The sequence below is a fragment of the Colius striatus genome, chromosome 19 (assembly GCF_028858725.1).
Source record: "Colius striatus isolate bColStr4 chromosome 19, bColStr4.1.hap1, whole genome shotgun sequence".
NCBI classification, from domain to species: domain Eukaryota; kingdom Metazoa; phylum Chordata; class Aves; order Coliiformes; family Coliidae; genus Colius; species Colius striatus.
The window spans coordinates 8,884,217-8,893,479 of NC_084777.1; positions in this window are offsets into that span (position 1 = coordinate 8,884,217).

Genomic DNA, 9,263 nt, shown 5'->3' on the forward strand with positions numbered 1-9,263 from the left:
TAACCAAGAAGATACCCTCTCCACTGTTGGTATGTCCATGTCTGGATGATACACCATTGCCAGGATATTAGAATATGTAGCTGGGGCACTCTGGATCACTTTTCTCAACATGGCCCGTGTACACTGGACATCGTCTGGATCTGTGGAGGCCTCGACATTATCCAGATCACCATAGATGACTTCCAACACAGCTAATTCCCTTAGATATTGGATCCCTTCATCAGCTCTAGTCCACTTTCCTCGGGCATTTACAAGGTCTTCCTTGAATGGGTATCTTGCCCGTACACTTGAGAGGAGTCGTTTCCAGAGACTACAAACTGAGGTTTTCTTTCCAATGCCTTTATCAATTCCCCGGTCCCTAGCAAGAGATCCTAGCTGTTGGGCTTCTCTGCCTTCCAATTGTTGACTGTCAGCCCCGTTATCCCAGCATCGGAGCAGCCAGGCACCAATCCGCTCACCTGGCTGGCGACTGTAATCTTTTCGCATATCTCTAAGTTCTGTTGAGGTGAGGGACCGAGTAGTTTCCATTTCCTTTTCGATTTCTCTCACTTCTCCTGATCTCCTTACCGAAGGACCAGTTTCTTCTTCTAGCCTTTCCTCTTCCTCCTCGTCTGCCCTTACTAATCGATGATATGGACTTGACCTCCTTATCCACTGCTTCTTTTTCACTACTGGGGCAACCACTGTGGTTGTTGTTTGGTTCCCTGACTCAACCATGGTAGTCTCAGGTATAGTTTGAATTTCCACCTCGGCCATAGTTCTCTGAGAGGGCTGGACTGCGACTGACTCAACTATGTTGGTCTCAGGTATAGTTTGAATTTCCACCTCGGCCATAGTTCTCTGAGAGGGCTGCACTGCGACTGACTCAACTATGTTGGTCTCAGGTACCGTTTGAGTTTCCATTTCAATTACAGTTCTCTGAGAGGACTGGAATGCAGCTCGGTAGGCAGAGGCTAGGCCCCAGTATAGTGCCTGAACCTGATGGGCCTCATTAGGGTAGGTAAGACACCCTTCTATCAGGTAGCGTGTCAGTAAAGCAGGGTTTTTTATCTGTTCAGATGTAAAATCCCAGATTACAGGAGGTGATAACCGTCCTAGGAATTTGCCTAAATTCATCCACATACCCTGCCACCCAGGGACTGGCCGCTTCAGGGGGCATTTTAACATGTTTCCATCGCAAATTTGTACTCTCTGATACCCAGATGACTCCAGATTCCACAAGATATATAATATACCAACCATGTTAATTAGTAATATTAAAACTCTCGTATAAGGGTGACTAAGGACCTGGGAAGTCTGTGTAACAGAATTGTCTAGATCAGTCCGAGCTGAGGAGAAAGAGGTGCTTTGCCCCATGGCCTCCACAAGATAGCTCCCACAGCACACTAAATTCATCAGTAACAGAATGAGACTTGCTATTATTATTTGGGCCATCATGTTCCCAGGCCCTTTCATCCTCTTCACAAAATTATATAGCCAGCTTAGCAAAGCTATTAAGGTTAAAGCACAGCCGAGAGTCAATGTTAGGAGCATCATGTTCCCAAACATTAGAAAGTGTAAGATAAGCTGCATAACAGCAAGGCCCCGTGACCAGCACAGGAACTTTGCTCTCATTGGTTTACTGTAATTGCAATGCAGTTAATGTAAATCTGCTATTATCTCGCCCCACGTTGGGCGCCAAAAGGGCTGTGGTAGTTTGAGCCTGGCTGGATGCCAGGTGCCCACCACACCGCTTTACCCCCCACCTCCCGAGAAGCAAGCCAGGGAAGGGGAGAAAATAAGATGGGAATCTCGTGGGTTGAGATAAAAGCAGTTTAATAAGTAAATAAGCAGCAAAGCCGCGCGCGCGGGAAGCAAAGCAGAAGCAGATAAGCTGTTACTCTCTACTTCCCATCAGCAGCGATGTCCGGCCACCTCCCGAGAAGCAGGGCTTCAGTACGCGTAGCGGTTGCTTTTGGAAGGCCAGAAATGAATCTCGCCTCCCCTTCCTGCTCCTTTCCCCCAGTTTATATTCCTGAGCTGACGTCATATGGTATGGAATATCTCCTTGGTCAGCCTGGGTCAGCTGTCCTGGCCATAGTCCCTCCCAAGATCATGCCCACTCACAGCTATTGGTGAAGGTGGGGGAAGGAATGCTGGAGGGACAGCCCCGATGTTGTGCAAGCGGTAGTCATAATATTGATATCAACAGTAAGCACAGCACTGCAGGAGCTGCTGTGGAAAATCACTACCGTCCCAGACCCACTACAACATGACATGTTGCTTGCTTGTTAATCAGATGCACGACATAATGATGTCTTGAAAGAAAATTACTTGTTTCTGGCCCCTGTAGGTTTTTTGTAATTGGATGCAAGTGCATAAGATTGTTCAGTGTCCACCCTGGACAGTCCTTCTCCGTAGCAGTAAAACAGATGTGGTAGATGTGAATGCTTGCGTTGGGAGCAGGCTCTGTGGCTTGCTCAGGATCTTGATATGGGAAAGGTGAGACTGTTGGTAGGAAAAGTTGGTTGGTGCCATACTGAAAGGAGTTTTTACATTGTTCATCACTGTTTAAAAAGATTAAGAGTATGGAATATTTTGCAAGTGTTCTGCCAATCACTTACTTTGAGCATGTCACACACTTTAGACACCTGAGCAGTCTTAAAGGATTCAGTATGGTAACATGTGAACTGGGAGAAATTGTGACTGTTGCATGGGATTTAAGTGACTTGAAGTTGAGTCATTTTATGTGTATTTTATTAATAGTTACTACATATTGCATGCTGTAGTTTTTAAGCCCTCCATTAACAGGGGCTGTGTGATCAACACAAATGGAACGATGGGTGATCCCTCTGTTGTTGGGCCAAAGTTGGTTCAAGTCTAGTAGTATGAAAGTGAATCTGATATTTGAGATGCAGCTTGCTGAGAGGAGTAATGGCCTAATAAACAGCCTTTCAGAGAGATCATTGAACATGTTGTGGATACAGTGCTGTAGTTCTCAGAGCTTTCACATGAAAATGGAGACAAAGCAGGAAATCATCTACTAGGAAGTGAAGCTTTTCTTTAAAGAAAAAGTAAGGTGAGAGCAGGAAAGAGAGATGTGTTCACATGCAGCCCACCTTAACATTCTCTTGGAGCAAACCAGGTAATGAAGTTCCTTCTATATATGGATAGAATATTTTTCTCAAAACAAAAAGCCAAAGCCCTGTAAAAGCGACCTCATCATCAACTCTCTTTTCAGTGACTTGTTACCAGTGTCATTCCCGAAGGCTAAAGTTTCCATACAGACAATTTAGAGACTTCTTAGTGCAATTAATCTGTCCCATTTAACAACTGTTTTCTTCTGCTTTCCTTTACCTTAGAAGGCAAACAGCCCTAAGCACAATTGGGAATAAATGTTTTTATGGGCAGATGGGCTCTAAAACTGCCATCTACCTAGGAGACTGAGGGCATGCTCAAATGTCTAAGGTTGATGATAAAATTACATACTCAGTAGATCCAGGAGTCATTTGACAATGTCTGTTTTTATGTAATCCTACATTCTCCCTGCAGCGGTCTTGATTGTTGCAGAATAACAGATTGTTCTTACTTCTCACCCATCTTGCCTGTTCTGCCTGCCTGGTACATTAAGACCCCCTGATTTTTATGCCTGTGCCTGAGGCAGACTTTGCTAGTTTGCTATCTCAGGTTAGTGCTGCACTGCTGTAATTATATGGCTTCAGGATCAGAGCTGATTTGGCTGCCTTGGAGCACAGGCATCTCTGGCAGGAAACTAACTCTCTGAGGATGAAGACAGAGCCATGTTATTGGCCAGGAACCACCAGGGATAGAAGGATACTATTTAAAATGATGCTGGAGATCCCTTCCGTTATCTGCATGTATTTATAGGAGTTAATACATTGAGATAGAACATGGTAAGTATTAGTCTTTATGTCATCTCAGGTCAGTGGCAGTGTAGGGTGAGAGAACAGCTAGGCTCTCCTCTCTGTTTCTAATCTTTCCCCATCAGTGCTCAACTATTGTTGACCCTGCTGCTTGACATCTTTGCTCATATGAACCTGATGGCAAAATGAGCAAGGACTTGTAGGTTGGAGCCCAAGCTAATAAGCTTGGTTAAGGTACGGTGCCTTGGGCTCTTCCTCTCTGAACCTCACCTGCAAATTTGCTATGCCTTTCAGTCTGAGATATAAAGGCCCAGAGAAGGATTTTTCTCAGCCTCATCATTGTTTTTTTTAAACTGTTACAAAGCCCCACTCTTGTTTTTGAAGACTACAGTCTGCCTGAAGTCCTGCAATGTTGCACTTCTTGTGACACTGCAACAGGTTTTATAGCAATTCTGCCTTAATTCCTCAATTACTTCACTTCTTGGCCACCAGGCAAGGTAATGCATATATCTGGTGCCAGTGCTGTAATTTATTCATACTTCTACCTCCTCCCTTCTTCATTTCCTCCTTAAGGCCAGTAACATTTGGATAATAATTCTAGCCTCGAGGTTTTAATAAATTCATTAAAGGGCTTGCCTTTTCAAGTGGAATTAGTACTTTGTTAAAACTGTCTGTGTTCTAGGTCATGAACTATCTAATCAGAGGCTTATGTACATCTGGGCTGTGCTAATTAAAGCTGCCCACACTGTAGCAAAAGAAGCAGAGGCATCAGTGCACAGAGCAGCTCCTCAGATCCTAGCTGCAGAACAACCTCTGGTTTCAGTGCTGGGTGCTGATTGCCATCAGACAAACCTTCGGAGCAGGCATGCATGTCTGCTTGTATAGTAATCTCTATACCCCAATATCCTCACTGTTAAAACTCTTTGAGGCTTTTTCCCTTAAGGCTTTTTTTTTTTTTAATAAGAGATGAGTTTGATATAGTCTCTAGTTCCTTGCCAGAAACGTGTGTTATAATAAATCACCCATTCTGGGGTGTATTAAGAAGAGTGTGGGCAGCAGGTCGAGGGAGGTTATCCTTCCTCTCCGTTCTGCCCTGATGAGGCTTCATCATTAGTACTGTGTTCATTTCTGGGCTCTTCAGCTCCAGTGGACAGGGAACTGCTGGAGAGAGTCCAGCACACGGCTACTATGATGATCTGTACACTTACAAGTACTTAAAGAATGTATATCAAGAGGATGAGGCAACACTTGGTTCTGTAGTGTCCAGTGACAGGACTAGGGATAATGGACAGGAGCTGGAATACAAAAAGTTCCACTTAAACACAGGAAAAGCTTTTTTACTGCAAGGATGAGGGAGCCCTGGCCCAGGCTGCCCAGGGAGGATGTGGAGAATCCTTCTCAGGAGATTATCAAAACCTACCTGAATGTGTTCCTGTGTGACTTGATCTAGGTGGGACCTGCTTGAGCAGATGGATTTGAGTGGATGATCTCTAGAGGTCACTTTCAACCCCTACCATTCTATGATTCTATGATCTAGAGATGGCTACTCTGCATGTTAGAGTCCTGTAGTCTCTGCTACTTCTTCCCAAGCTAAAATGCAGCTACTTTGGGATCAAACTGTTCTGGATAAAAATCTCAGGCTTTGAAGAAATACTTGTGGGAGAATTGCCCTTTATTTTTTTTTGACAACCTGACTTTAGTGTACTGCTTTGCTTGGCTTCAGCTCTATGAAGAAGTAGAAGAAATCAACATATTGAAGAAAGAATAGAATTGTCCACAGCTACTCTCACAACTTGGCATTTGTGTGCAAGTGGTTCTGGTTTGGCTGGATTGCTTTCTTTTTGCAACAACAAAAAAATCAGGTCTTGTTATCTACAGCAAATTCTACTATCCAAAACACAGAGGCATCTTCAGTCCCTGTATGTCTTGAGTCTTGGCTGTAGCTTACTTTGATTAAATACAAATCAATCAGGAGGCTTTTTCCCCTTTCTCAGCATCTCTTTTGGCAGAGCCTCCATCTGTGGTTAGTGTTGGAGAGCCTGGCTGCTGTTTCAAGCTGAAAAGAATGCCTACCGTGGGATATGGTGAATAGCTCTATTCATAGGTCATCTTGCCCTTCCCCTTCCTCCCTCCAGCATTGCACTTGGAGTCTCCAGGATACTTATGCAACCTTGGGTATAACATACTGAGTGGCGTGGAGAAGAGCACGGTACAGTCCGTCCTGAGGGCTGAAAGCTGCACGTAGCTGCTGCTCATCAAACATATCAAAAAAGGAGTTCATACATCTTGTTCTTTCCTTCTTGAGCAAAGCCCTGCTAGTTGCCTTCTCCAAGGTCTGATTCTTTCCACTTATGCAGTCTTGGCTCAGTTTTCTGCCCTAGCAGGCTTCTTGTATGTCTAAGGAAAAGTTGCATCCCCCTTCCTTGGACACAGAGCCAATAATATGGGTAGCTGAAGAAAATGCCTGCTGTGTGTGCCTCTTGTTACCTTGCTTGGTACACTAAGGACTGCTAATCCTGGACTTGGGAAAGAATTTCTCTTAAGAATGTTTATATTGATAAAGATTCTCTTTCATTTAACACTGTCAGGAAACTTGAGTGTCAAGCTTGGCAAACTCATAAACTCCTCTGTCCTTTTTTATTTTACTAGCAGAGGAGAAAATGGGAGGTGTAGTAGAGAAAGGAAACAGGAGGCAGGAGGGAAATGAATAGACAGGAGCAGAAAAAAATTACAAAAGGTAAAAATGGAAGTGAAACTTAATGAAACTAACTTTTATAGAGTTAGGTAAGCTAATGTCAATCACCAAAAGAATGACTTCTATGGGTTTTATTTCACTGGTGGAACAGTATGGTTTGACCATGATGGAAAGCCTTGCCCAGTCTTCATTCATACTGTTCTCTTATGTCTTTGTCTTGATCCACCAAGTTATGTTAACTTGTGTCAGGAAGTTTTCCTCTGCCATACTGCTGCCACTAGTTTTTGAGTTTTTCAGACTTATTCTTCTCCTTTTGTCTTTGTCACTCCTTCAACTTTTCCCAACTACAAGAAGAGCTGTAAATGCTCAGCATCTCTGAAACCTCAGCCTTGTGACCCGGACTGTAGTTGTTTCCTATAGCTGGTTGACTGCCATGAAAGAATTGGGTAATAATAACTAAAGAGCCAGGAAAGCTTACTTCAGATGAGGAGCATGCCTGAAAGCTGACGAGCGATGGGCTGAGCAGTCTCCTTAAGAAATTTTCCAAGTAATCATTGAGAGAAGTGATTTTTCGGAGAGAACTGCTTTAAGAGCAGCCTGGATTGCCTATCTTGTGACATATTTACAGAATGACCCGACAGCAGTTGGATATTTAAATCAATAGATGTATCCTGTAATTCAGCCTTTCCTAATGATGTTTGCACTTACATGAGGACAGATGTGAGAGACAAATACCTGTCTATTGAGGCTAGACAAAATTGGCTGAGTATGAGCATAGAAGATTTGACCAGTACCCTAAGCACACTGCAGTTAAACAGTTATTTTCAATGGCCTGTCAGTAACAGCAACAGTCTCTTATTTTTGTAGTTTAGAGGTGTGAATTAGCATCCACTGGGCGAGGCCTTAATGCACCCTGAATTCCTGCTCTACAGGTCAGTTTTTCGGGATGTACAAAATTTGATCCAGTATCAATAACTATTGTAAGTTAGAAAACTAGAGATTGTCCTCTCCATTTACTCTGAAGACAACCAACTGGTTTTACTCCTAATGGCACCTCCCTCTTTCACCTTAAACCATCAGCTGTTGTTGGGTCATCCACCTTTAGTTCCTTCCAATATCATTTCTTAGGAGAAGAAAGAATGACTGTGTGTTTTAGCTGGTTATGGGATTTTCTGGCCAGTGGACAGCTGGATGTGGAACATAAAAATCCTGAAACAGGAGCAGAACCTGGGAGTTGCATAACCTGCAGCTGGAGCAATAGAAAAGTTGGGGTGATAAAAATCAGTGTGGGGCAGAGGTTAAACTGGACAGTGGGTGAATTGTAAGTCAAGACTTGGATGAACTTACATGGCCAAAGCTGGCAGAAGCAGTTGGGTGCTGATGAAAGAAATGTTCTAGTTAACACAGTGGAAGCCTCCTAAGTTGAAAGTCACTGAGGAAATAAGAAACTTTGGCTCTGAAGATGAGGCAGTATGTGAGAGTGCCTTTGTTCGGTTCCAATTTGTTTTCACTTCAGTTACCGTTTCATCAGGGCTATTCTTGAAACCCTGACTGTTACCCAAGGAGGAAAGCTAAAAGTGATGAGGGGGAAGAGAGCCATTGCAAAAAGCTTTGAAATGGAGTTGCTAGTAACCTAACATTATCACAGAGGTAGTAGGTTAGTATAAGCAATTTTCAGGTGTGTCTGAACTGTTGCACATTAGGGCCTTTTTTGTACAGATTTCTAAAGCTTGTTTTGAGAAGTTTCAAATCCTTGGTGTATGATGTGGTCCCTTCTGGGCTGCTTTGGGAGTGTAATAGTGCTAAGCATATTTATAGCCAGTTGTAAATCTTAGTGATTGTTGTTCCTCCTGGAGCTGTTAAAGGAAAATAGAGATAAATGACTGCCCTTCCACAAAAGATTTCTTCTCTGCCAAAATTCTTACTGTCTGCCTAGTCACCCTCTCCTTTTGGAGAAGTTACTTATCTGCATTAGAGGAGCTTTCCATATATAGAGCTACTCTGCAGCCCTGTTTTCTTATAAACCTATGCATTAGCTTTCATTTAGCTTAATACATCTGAGAGTAAAATATCTGCTCCTTAAAACAGAGAAAGATTTTAAAGTTCCTGTTACTCTGTGGACACAATGTACTTGGCTCTTCAATCTTTTAGAGACTATGCCCCTGTAGCTTGAGCCTGTACCTACTCATTCTGTAAGTGTAGGTTTGAGCCACTTGGTTATCCAGATTGGAGTCCAATCCAATCTAAACTGAGTGCAGAAGGTCACGCTGTCCAATTTACTTTAATTGGAGATGAATCAGATCTCTCTTCCTTAGAGGCACTTTTTTCTAAATAGATGTTTGAAACAGATTGCTCTGGAGGAGCTAAAGACACCTTGAACTTCAGCTGGGAAGTGAATTCTGTCTTTGCCTTTATGACTTGACTTCTCAAGCAACTACTTCAGTGCTGAATGGGGGAATCTTTCAATGCCATCTCAGATGTCTGGATGGCCAAACACCATTTTTTTCTGAATTAGTCAGTTGCTATTTCCATCCTGCCTAAAGCCTTGCATTCTGAAGGTGGAATATTATCTCCCCTGAAGACTGACTCAGCTCCAGCCATTTTGGCATTAGGACTCGAGGTTCAGTCACCCATATTTTAAACACTTGCCCAAGTTTCTGATAAATTCATGGAGTAGTTGTTCTTGAAATAAGAACTTCCATGGT